The following is an 11,102-nucleotide window of genomic DNA, read 5'->3' as shown; positions in this document are numbered from 1 at the left end:
GGCAAGTCACGTCCCCTCTCCTGGGTTATAATGTTTCCACAGTTTACCAAGTGCTAATCGCATCTAAGGCTTGGCTTCAAACCCAAGTAACTGGCTCTAGACACTGTGCTCTTTCCGCTGCTCTGTTCCTAATTCCCAAGTTAGTAGGCGTGGCTTGAAAAAAAACTGTTCACGTGGTTAAGCACGTTTGGGAAGCATCGTGTTAAACAGGGTTCTTTTCTGCAGGACTTTCCAGGGTGTGCCAAAGCAGTGTGACTCTCAGAGAGGGTGGGAGATGTGTAGCTTTTCTGAACGCATCTGGCTATGGAAACCTTTATTTTAGGACTCTTGTTCAGGCTGGGATCCTGGTGCAAATCTCTGGACTTTTATTTATGTATTTATTTTTGGCTGTGCTGCACAGCTTGCAGGAGCTTAGTTCCCCGACCAAGGATCGAACCTGCCCTGGAAGCAGGACCACCAGGGAATTCCCAGTATCTGGGCTTATTAACGAGTGGATTTCATCCCTGAGGGCAGAGAAGTCTTCTATTCCTGGCCTGCTCACTGCCCAAGGTGGGCACACAAAGCCATGACTCTGAACCCAGGGTGCATCCCGATCTGCGTCTCTGAGCAGAACTGGGTCTTCCCTGTGATTGGTGCAGCCTCGGAAAAGGTCTCTGTGTCCTGAGCCACCAGGCTCCAAGTTCCTCGAGGGCGGAAGTCGTGTCTGCCCATTTACTGCCTTATTGCTGGAGCTTAGCTCAGGGACTGTCTGTTGAGTGGATGAATACCTAAGCGGCTGATCTGAAAAGAGACGGGAGTTGAGATGCCTGGCTTCGTGTCCATCCCGGAATCTCACCGGCTGTGTGACATTTGAGCAGATTGCTCCCCTGAGTGCAACGCCGCTTGAGCTCTTATGTCCCCGTTTGTCAAATGTGGATCAAACTCTCAGTCCTGTTCATCCTGAGGTGCTGAAGCGAGGCTCCAATGAAATGATGGATGGGAAAGAGTGCTTTCGAAAGTGTAGACCTCTTGACAAAAAAGCAGGGGACTATTACCATTGTCTGTCTCATCCTCACCCGGCACAGGGCTGGGGCTGTGATCACGTATTCCGCGGCCCTGCTGATTGAGCGCTTACCTCCACACAGCATCCGCGTCCGGTAATCCTCACCGCACCATGAGAGGAAGGTACCATCCTTGTTTTCTGAATGAGAAAACTGAGGTTCAGAGAGGTGATGCGCCTTACCCAAAGTCACACAGCTGGATTTGAACCCAGATCTGTTTGACTCCAGAACTTGCTTTTTCTCTCCACTACTGACTTGTTTCCTCTGGTAACCTTCCGCCATCCTCCCCCTCCCTTTATGGGCAGGGTGATAAAGTGGATTGTTAAGGAATACTAGCAGTAGAGGGGTTAACAGTGACAAAGGCAACCGTTGTGCACCTGGCATTGAGCTGGCTGCTTTAGATCCCTCACTTTCCCCATTGAATCCTCACCCCACCCCATTCCGAGATGTGGAGAGGGAGGTGTGGGGCATATATGAGACCTGTTCAACTGTGTGCAATTAAGGAACAAGTGGCCGAAGGCCGGCTGATTCCAGAAGTTTGGTCTTTCCCTGGATTTTCAGGTTGCTGTAAAATCCCTGGTTCTGAATAGCCAGCCACGGTCTGGGAGGGGTGACCCTTCAACAGCTTGACCCCAGGGTCTGACACACCAGGACCCGCGCCCCGCAGTGGCTGCCTTGGGACCTCTTCTCACCCGCCCACCCCTATGCCTGCCTCCTCAGCCCCGTGGGCCCTGTCCCGTTGTCTAGCACATCTTTATTGCCCGGGAAACACTGAGAAACCATGGCTTCTCCAGGGTTCCTGTTTAACATCCGGGGTGGGGGTGGGGGACGGCAGGAGGAGGCAGGAAGGCAGGGGGTGAAGTGGCTGCCGACATTCACGAATGATGCTAAGTGGTTGATGCCCAAGCCTCCCTCAGAAAGCTGCCTCTGGAAGGCGGCCTCGGCCATCTCTCACCTCCCCAGTCATCCCAACTGTCAGCCCAGCTGCCACGGGACAGTGATCTCTCCGAGGCCCAGCCTCCCTCCCAGGGTGAGTCCATCACTGCCGGTCACAGCCATGCTCCTGAGTGTGGCATTCAAGGCCCCCCAGATCTGCCTCCAGCCTCCCTGTCTCTCCAGCCTCATCCCTTGCTTGTTCATTTATTTAAAAATATATACTTATTGATTACTTACGTGCCTGGCAGTGTTCTAGGTTCTGAAGATACAGTAGAGAACAGAAGAGATAAAATCCCTGCTCTCCTGGGCGGGACTGACAGTAAGCAAGTTAACAGATAAATGTGTAATGTCAGGCAGAGAAAGGGGCTTTCAAGAAAACCAAAACCAAAACCAACCAGACTCCTCCGAGGGAGCTACAGACAGAATACGGCGGGGGGGGGGGGGGGGGGGGGGCGGGGGGGGCCGTCAGTGAAATCAAAGGGCGAAAATTTACATTTTTATTTCACTAAATTCACTGAAATATAGCATTTCTCCTCACTTGAAAGTGTTGGCAACACACTGTGTAGTATTGGCAATGCCTGTGACTGTCACCAGCAGAAATCAGATCTTTCCTATTACATTACAGTGGTTGCAGACGTTTCAAAATATCATTGACACTCATCACTGCCTCAAATTTGTGGGAGTTAATAGAGGTGCTGCTAGATCTTGTTATCTAATGCGTTAATACAGATGCACCTATAGTGCTGTATCACACATTTGTTTTGTAAATATTTTGAAAACAGCATTTCAATATAATCGGCTTCCTTTGTAATTCTACATATTTTCTATGTATTTAAAAACATTATTCTGGGAAGGGGTCCATAGGCTTCTCCAGAGGCCTAGGGGTCTGTGGCCCCAAATGGGTTAAGTCCTGGAGTAGAGAGTGATGGCGAGGAGAGGGGGGTAGGTAGAAGAGGGGTGGGGCTGGGGGGACGGTCTCTGGGGTAGTGATATATGAGTGGCAACCTGAAGGAGGCAGAGAAACTGCCACGGGAAGGTTCGGAGTGAAATTCACTCCGGGCCTCGGGGGCAAGAGAAGGGCTCCGCAGTGGGAGGGGGTGCGGATGGAGCAAAGTGACTGATGGTGGGAGAGGACGGGGAGGGCAGAGGCCATGTCAAGGAAGGCCGTGAGGGCCTGGGTGAGGACCTGGGGTTTCATTCCAAGTCAGGCTGCTGCTGGGAGTTAAGCAGGGAGCCATGCATTCTGATTTATGGATGCAGGGGTCACTGTGGATGCTGGGCAGGCAACGGAGCGCTGAGCATGGGGTCAGAGAGGGAGTGGGGAGACCAGGGGCCAGGCTGCTGCAGTCTCCCAGGTGATGACGGTGGCCAGGACCAGGGGCAGGAGAAGTGGGACTATTCGGAGATATTGGAGGCGAGAGTCCACAGGATGTAGGTCGAATGTGCCGTGAGCTTTCATGCCTCTGTGCTTTAGTTTATGCTCCTTTCTGGGATGCGCCTTCCTGCTGTGTCCATTCCCGGGGCCCAGAGTCTCCACCCTGGGCAGGGGTGGCAGGGGCTGTGAGTCGCCTACTCTATCCAGCTCCCTCTTCTTCCTTGCTAATAGATCCCCAGTATTATCTGGGGGAGTAACATGCCCATCTTAAAAGCCACACATCCCAGCCTCCTTTGCTGCTAAGGGTTGCTGTGGACATATGATTAGAAGTCATTTGGTGGGGCCTCCAGGAACAGGCTTCCTATAGGAGGTGGAAGCATCCTTTTGCCCCTCTTCTTCCTCCCTGTAACTTGGATATGATGGTTGGACCCCCTCCCCCAACAGTTTTGAGACCACGAGAGAAAGGTCAAGGACATCACAGTGACCTCAACTCTGGTATCCTTGAGGGCTGAACCCCTATAAACTGTTCATCACGAGGAAAAGAAAACCTTTATGGACTCAAACCATTGTAGTTGGCTCCCTGTTACTAGCAGTCGAATAAGACTCCTCCCTGATACAAGCACAATCCAACTGCCTATTAAATGTCTCCATCTGAAGAACACGGACCCTCAGACCGAACGTGTCTGATGCTGGGCCTCCATCTTTCTCTCAAGGAACTCCCTGTTGGGGAACCCAGACATCTGGGTGAAAAGGGAACTAACAGTACAAGAGCGGCACCCATCCATCCACGTAACCATCCATCTACCCACCCAACCATCCATGCATCACCTGTTTGTGTGTTCATCTATCAAACTTTTATCAAGCATCTACCATATACTGGGCCCTGTGCTAGACACAGGAGCTAGAGATGTGACTAATATATTTTATTTGATGCCCATCTGCTTCTATATGAGTGGAATATCTCTGGAAGGATACATCGGAAGCTGGAAACCATGGCTGACCCCATACAAGGAGACTGCGCAGCAGGAGACATGGGTATTCATTCCTTTTAAACTTTGAATTTTGCATCATGTGTATGTGTTCACTATGTAAACATGTTTTAATTAAAAATATATGTACATCTCATCTGGATTTTCAGAATTTGCCTTGCTCCTGAAAGGATTTGCGGCAGCTTACAAGAATACACAGAGATGAATAGATGCGGCTCTGCTGTCAGGGAGCTGACAGTCTCGTGGGGAAGAGAAGCGAGTAAACAATTCTGAAACAGTGTCGCGAGAGGGGTAGAGGGGCACGGGGTGCCACTTACACTGTCTCCAAGGATCCCGGCGGCTGCACTCAGCCATGGCCCCCCAGCAATGACCTGGCACAAGGTCACCTTTGTCTCGCCCCTGGTTGGGCTTGAGGACCAAGATGCCCACCTCTGGATTACATGGCCAGGACTCCCCCCACCCCCACCCCGATCAAGTTTAGGCACTTCTGTGAGCTGACCCCTAAGTCACGGAGCCACACTTGTGTCCATATCCCAGGTCGGGTGCTGGAAAGGCAGCCCATGGTGGGGCAGCAGGGATTCTCCTTGCCGGCCTGTTGCTTGTGCATTTATTCCACGAGCCCCCTGGGCCTGGGGGTGAACGCACAGAGTATGGAGGGAACTTGCCTCCAGGATCCTGATGTCCAGCATGGCCAGGACCCCTCCCACAGCCCCGGACCTGGAAGTGGGGCTGGGGGCTGAGGGAGGACAGGAGCTGGGATTGCACGGCCAGCCGGGCCAGGGGAGAGATTGAGAGACCAGTCTGGACGCTTGGAGAACTCGGGTCTTTTCAGAGCAACCCTCTGACATAGAGCAAGAATAACTTTCAACAATAAGATGCTTCTCTCTCCCCCCTCGGCTGTTGCCCAGGCAACGCCAGAGTGCTCAACAAGTGTTTAGTTTTTTAAGAAACCAAATCTCCCTCCCTTTGGTCAGCTACCGCCAGGAAGATGAAGAGGTGGCGAAGGCGCCCCTCGCGGCCCATTGTGTGGGAACCCGGGTCAGCCGCCTGCAGCAGTGACATTTAAATCTGATGCAACATATTATAGATGAACGTGGAGCCGTACTCCTCAATCCCCACCCCAGACTTTTTGCCCATGTGTGGCTCTAGCAGTTTGGGGGAGGGGGAGGTCACAGCAGAGAAGCCGACCTTCACCTGCAAGGCAGTTCAGAGCTGGCATGGGTTTTGGGAAGGCCATCTGTCCCCAACCCTCTGCATCACCTGTCCCAGGAAAACCCCCGTCAGGCCAGAGACCATCACATCCACGGGGGCAGTGTTTCACCCCCAGAGGCTCTCTGAAAATCCCTGCCTTTGAGTGGCCTTGGCGGAGCACCAGAAGCTCACCTGTTTCATATCTTCCTGCTTGACGGCAGATGGACGCCCATCATCTCCAGGGTTCCTCCAACAACCCGGGGCGGGGGACGTTTTTTGTTATCCCAGCTGCAGAGAGTTCTCAAAGAAGGCTACGAGGTGTCAGGCACTTTCAAACAGAAATCCTTACGACCATGCAAGGAGGTAGGTGCTACCAGGAGCCCATTTTGCCCGAAGTGGAAACTGAGGCTGCAGGGGCCGATGTGACAGCTAGCAGGTATGGCAGGGTTTGGACCCAGTGCTCCAGTGTCTCAGCCCAGACTGCCTTGGTGAGGCTCTGTATTGCACGCAGGGACAGAAGGGCACATCTTTCCTGGCTCCTGGGACTTGGCCATGTGCTTTTCTGCAGAAGAGATCGGCTCCCCATTTTGCCTCCATGGAAGGAAAGTGATGAGCTTTGGCAACGTGAAGTTCTGGGTCAAGAGTTGAACAAGCCAAAGCGTGGATTGAAAACCTCACTTTGCTCATCTGTGTAATGGCAGCGCAGTTGTGAAGAAGACAGTAATAGCAGCGACCCCTAGAGAGAACTTACTATGTGTTCAGCAGGGTTCTAAGTACTTCACATCTATTACTTCATTTAACCATCACAGTTACTCCAGACATAGGGAGTATTATATCTCCATTTTCACATGAAGAAATGGAGACCCAGGGAGGCGGAGTCACTGTCCCAAAGACAGAGCTGAACGTTAGAATGAGTCAACATAAACCAGGGGGACAGGCCCTGGCACACAGTAGGTTCAAAGCAGGTGCTGGCTTTCATTTCCCAGGAAGATAAAGAGGGGTTTCTGTCGCCAGGGAAACAAAACATGGGAGAAAGTTAAATTTAGAAAAGCCAAACCAGGTTAGAACAAGCCCCTTATGCAGCTCAGCTGCAAATTCAGGACGGGAAATTGGCTTCAGCCACAACAAAAACCTCGCCCAGGAAGCCTGACACTGGTGAAATGAGAAAGGCTGCGTGGGGGAGGGAGGCCTGCGGCTCAGAGACGGGAGTGTCTGAGACGGGCTCCTCTCCGCCTGGGAGTCCCACACCTGGGACAGGTGGCCCTGCCCTGGACGCGAGTCCCTGGGGGCCGCGCTGAGTCCCCAGCAGCGACAAGGAACGCAGGCCGATGACAACTGCCACGGTGCGGGATCACATCTCCCAGCTGGTCCTTCGCCACACCCTCCTTGAGCCCTTTCTCTCGGAGGAAACCAGAGGATGTTCATCTGCCCCTTCTCACCTCCACCGGAGAAGGTCCCTGTCCCCTACTCGCCCCCCCAGCCCCCCCATTATTTAGCATTGCTAAATGGAGAGCCAGGAGATGCAGCGACGGGAGTGGGTAACGAACTCCCGCTGGCTTCCTTCACGAGATCACTGCCTTAATTTACAAGGCCTGAGTGAGGCTCATTTCCCCAGTGTGCACTGAATAATTAACTATTAATCAAAGCATTACTGAGTTAACCACGGGGGCATGTTGATTCATGGAGTAGCCCTAGAACGGGATGGAGGCTCTGGCTCAGTGGGGATTCCTCCCAGAGCAAAACACGGCCAGGGGGATGCTGCACCCCCCTCCACCCCGCCATCCCCCGCCAGACCCTTGGTCCCCTGCCCCCACTAACCAGAGGGGCTGAATCCCAGGAGGCAGGTGAGACTGTGCGCATTCCAACGGAGGGCTGCAGAGCAGAGAAGTGGAAAACAGGGCACTGGGAGGCGTGAGTCTGCAGAGAGGGCTCCTGGCTGCGCTTGGGAGCCGGGGAGGTGAGTGACCTTGGGCAAGTCACCTGGCCCCTGGAGCCCATTTCTCCTCTGGAAAGTGGGGCGGCTGGCAACACTGACCTCTCAGGAATGGACTGCAGGAGCAAAGAAGGATGGGAAAGGAGGTGGTAGATAGCCAGATGCTTTTCACTTGTGTGGGATTATCTTTAGGACCTCCCCCTCCCCCCACCTGGAGACTGGGGCAATTGTTAAGTGTTAGTGGGGGGAGGGGAGATACCTGCTTGTTCAAGAAGCGATTCCCATCAGGATACCTCCTTGGAACCTGTGGGCTTTTCAAAGGAGAAAACGTCCACTACCCCTCCTCTTACCCAAGTGCACCTGTGGCCAGCCACGGTGAACTAATCCCTACGGTGCTGAAACACACCATCCCCATGTTCGCTCATACCTGGGTCTTTGCGTCTGCTCTTGCCCCTGTCTGGTATGCTTATCTCCTTTTGTCTGTCTGGCCAGTCCTATTCAGTCTTCAAGTCTCACTTCAAACGGGTCAGCTGCCCCTGGGAATCTTTGCTCTCCTGCCCCAGGCAGAACTGGTTGCTCCCTTCTCTCTGCCTCCCATGCATTCTTCTATGTGGCAACCATCCATCCACCCATCCATCCACCCACTCATATTCACTGAGCACCAATAGTGTGCATCTCTGATCATGTTTTGAAGTTTTGGACAAGTCTGGCTTTCCCTAGACTAGTGGTTCTTAATCTTTTGGGGGTCAAGGAACCCTCCCCCAGTAAAATGATATATTTTTGCAAGTGCCAGATGTGCCAGATGCTGCTTCCCTCTTCAGGGATCCCTGGTCGTCGCTGAAGCCAGACTGTGGACCCTATGTGTGCTGGATGCTGTGATGGGCTGTTCAGATCGCCCCATTGGGTATGAAAGACTTACTACCCCAGCGTGGCTGGAAGGCAGCCCTCAGCTGTCAGCCCTCTTTGGAGATTGTCTTGATTGGAAGAAAACATGCCTCCTTCCAGGGTAGGCCCAATTCCAAGACAGATCAATGTGGAAGTGCAAAGGCCTGAATTTCTCACCCCAACTTGGGACAACTCTGAAGGGTCATCCCAGCTCCAAAGTTCCCCACGGGGTTGACTGAGGCCTTTGTCGGAACTGCCTCGAAGCTCGACTTCTCCCTCTGCCGAGACCTGCCTCCTTTGCCTCCCTTCCACAGGTGTTTTTCCCAAGACCATATTCTAAACATCTTACACTTTAATCTTTACCTCTGAGTATGTTTCCCAGGGGACCCATTAGACTTAAAAGCCCTGCAGAAGTTCCTTGAGGACAGCAACAGCGTCTTCAGGCCTGCTGTACCTCCAGCAGCTCTCACCGGGCAGGGCGTGTTGTAGATGCTTCAGAAACGTTTACTGAATGCATTTGAATGCATTTGCTCCTGCTTCTCTGTTCTGTCCCTCTGTTGTCCCAGCAGGAGAGTTCTCATCAGACATCCAGGAGAAAAAGATGAACCCTTTGGCAGGAGGCCAGCAGGACCAGGGCTGTGGGCCCGCTTCTGGGTACCTAACCATGGGAACAGAGGTCAAGCTAACTGGTTACTACAGAGCAAGGTCAAAGGGGCCTGGCTGATGTCGGTGCTGTGTGGTTAGGGTGGAGGCTCAAGGGGATGGCTGGGAGGCTGGAGGTGGCAGGGATGGGTGGTGGTGAGGGACAGGCTTTTCTTGTAGAGCAAATCATTTAGAAGTTCGACTGGTCCCCAGAACCCAGGAAAACCCTCACTTTAGTTTCCACTATTGGAAACTCCTTCATGAAACAAAGATGTATGAAGTGTCCACCGTCCCAGGCATTGCAGCAGGGATGGTGACCTCAAAAGGCCAGGACCCCAATGCTTGCTCCTCTCACTTGCTTTGTCTCCCAGGCAAGTTACCTCACCTCCCCATTGCTGGCTGACATTTGCTGAATGGTTATTACTATGTGCCCGGTATGTGCTAACTGCTTTATAGACACGATTCCACTTCACCTTCTCAACGGCTTCGTTAGGAGATATATATATATATATATATATATATATATAGTCATTCCATCTTTATAAAAAAGGACACAGGTTCAGGCGGGTCAGCGACATGCCCAAGACGCACAGCTCACCTCCGGGCCAAGGGGAGATGTGAACCCAGGTCCAGTGGAGTGCTGAGGCTGTGTTCTTAGGCACTATTGTGCTTAACGTCTACAAGCTTCGTTTCCACAGCTATGAAATAGGTACAAGCAATTCCTACGGCACTGGGTTGTTAGCGATTACATAACCAATGTGAGAGGCCCAGGAGGTGCCCAGTGAACGTCCACTCTGTTCTCCTCCCCATTTCCTTCGTCCCCTGCGCCTCAACGCTTCCCTGGGCTGGAAGGAATGATGGCCCCATTTGCCGTCTCTCCAAGGACAAATGTCTCTATCCCAGGGCCGGTGGTGTCTGGCACACAGCCAGCGCTCACTGAATGCTGTCGACCCAAAAGGATGATCTGGGCTCTCTGGACTGCAAGGTGGGGATCCCACTCGGTCCGTCACTAGTGCCTGATGCAGCGGGCTGTGGCCGGTACCACGAAGGCAATTCTCTCGGTGCCACGTAACTGCTCTCAAGCCACTGGAATGCTGAGGTTTTTCTCAGCAGAACGGAGCAGAAACAGATGGAGGTGGTCCCCTGAGCCCTCCTGACAGAGGAGGTACCAGAATTAGGATGAAGGTATTCTAGGTCCAGCGTGATGTCTCAACTTTCTCCCACGGGCAAACCCCAGCTTGTTCTCACCCCCACCACGCCCCCCGACTGCAGACATGCTCATATACTGGGGGCATTAACCTTCCTTCCACTGGAGGCCCCTGGGAGAGGCGGTGGGCATGTAAGCACTTAAAACTCAAACCTGGAGGTCAGCACCTCCTCCCTGCCCCCCTCCTCAGCAGAAGCCCTGGAGCTGGAGGCTTCGTGGGGACAGATGCCACAGCCTTGGAGAGACAAGTCACATCCTCAGCTTCCTTCAACCTGTGCAAGCACTGAGTTGCCATGGCGACACTGCAGCCCTGAGACGCAATGGCTGCAGACAGCATGGGTGCTTCCAGGGCTCAAAGCTGGGGGTGACTCTGTCTGGCCCTGGAGGCCAGGCGATTGGGCAGGCTGGGTGGGGGAGGAGGAGAGGGAGCCCTCCTCCAGGCTTGACTGGTAATTGCTGCTAAGTGAGGGGCTGTCATTGAACCCAACATGCAGGTAGTGGGGCCCCTCCGCTCTGCACCCTATAATTACTGCACCAGACAACACCTTGCTCCCTGTGCGAGGAGAGGGAGATGGGGGGGAGAGCAGGCAGGAAGCTCTCATCCACCTGAGCCAGCGGGGCTCTGGCAGCCTCTCCCCACTGCCGGAGCATCCTGCACCCCAAGCAGCCTCTGGCAGGGGCAGGGAGGACCCCGGCTCCTTCCGCCTGCTGGCTCTCCCCAGGTCATCCGGTGTAGAACGCAAGCTTCCTTTAATCCTAGCCTCTGAGCTTGCAGCATCCAAGGGGGGCAGAGGTGCAGGAACCAGGTAAGACACCGCCTCAGGAGAGCCCTGGGTGTCACACCTCCATTTGCAGAAGTCTGCATTGTGAAGCTGAATTGGTAGCAGGAGACCTTGGTTCTAAT

The sequence above is a fragment of the Orcinus orca genome, chromosome 16 (assembly GCF_937001465.1).
Source record: "Orcinus orca chromosome 16, mOrcOrc1.1, whole genome shotgun sequence".
NCBI lineage: Eukaryota > Metazoa > Chordata > Mammalia > Artiodactyla > Delphinidae > Orcinus > Orcinus orca.
This window is presented reverse-complemented; position numbering follows the sequence as displayed.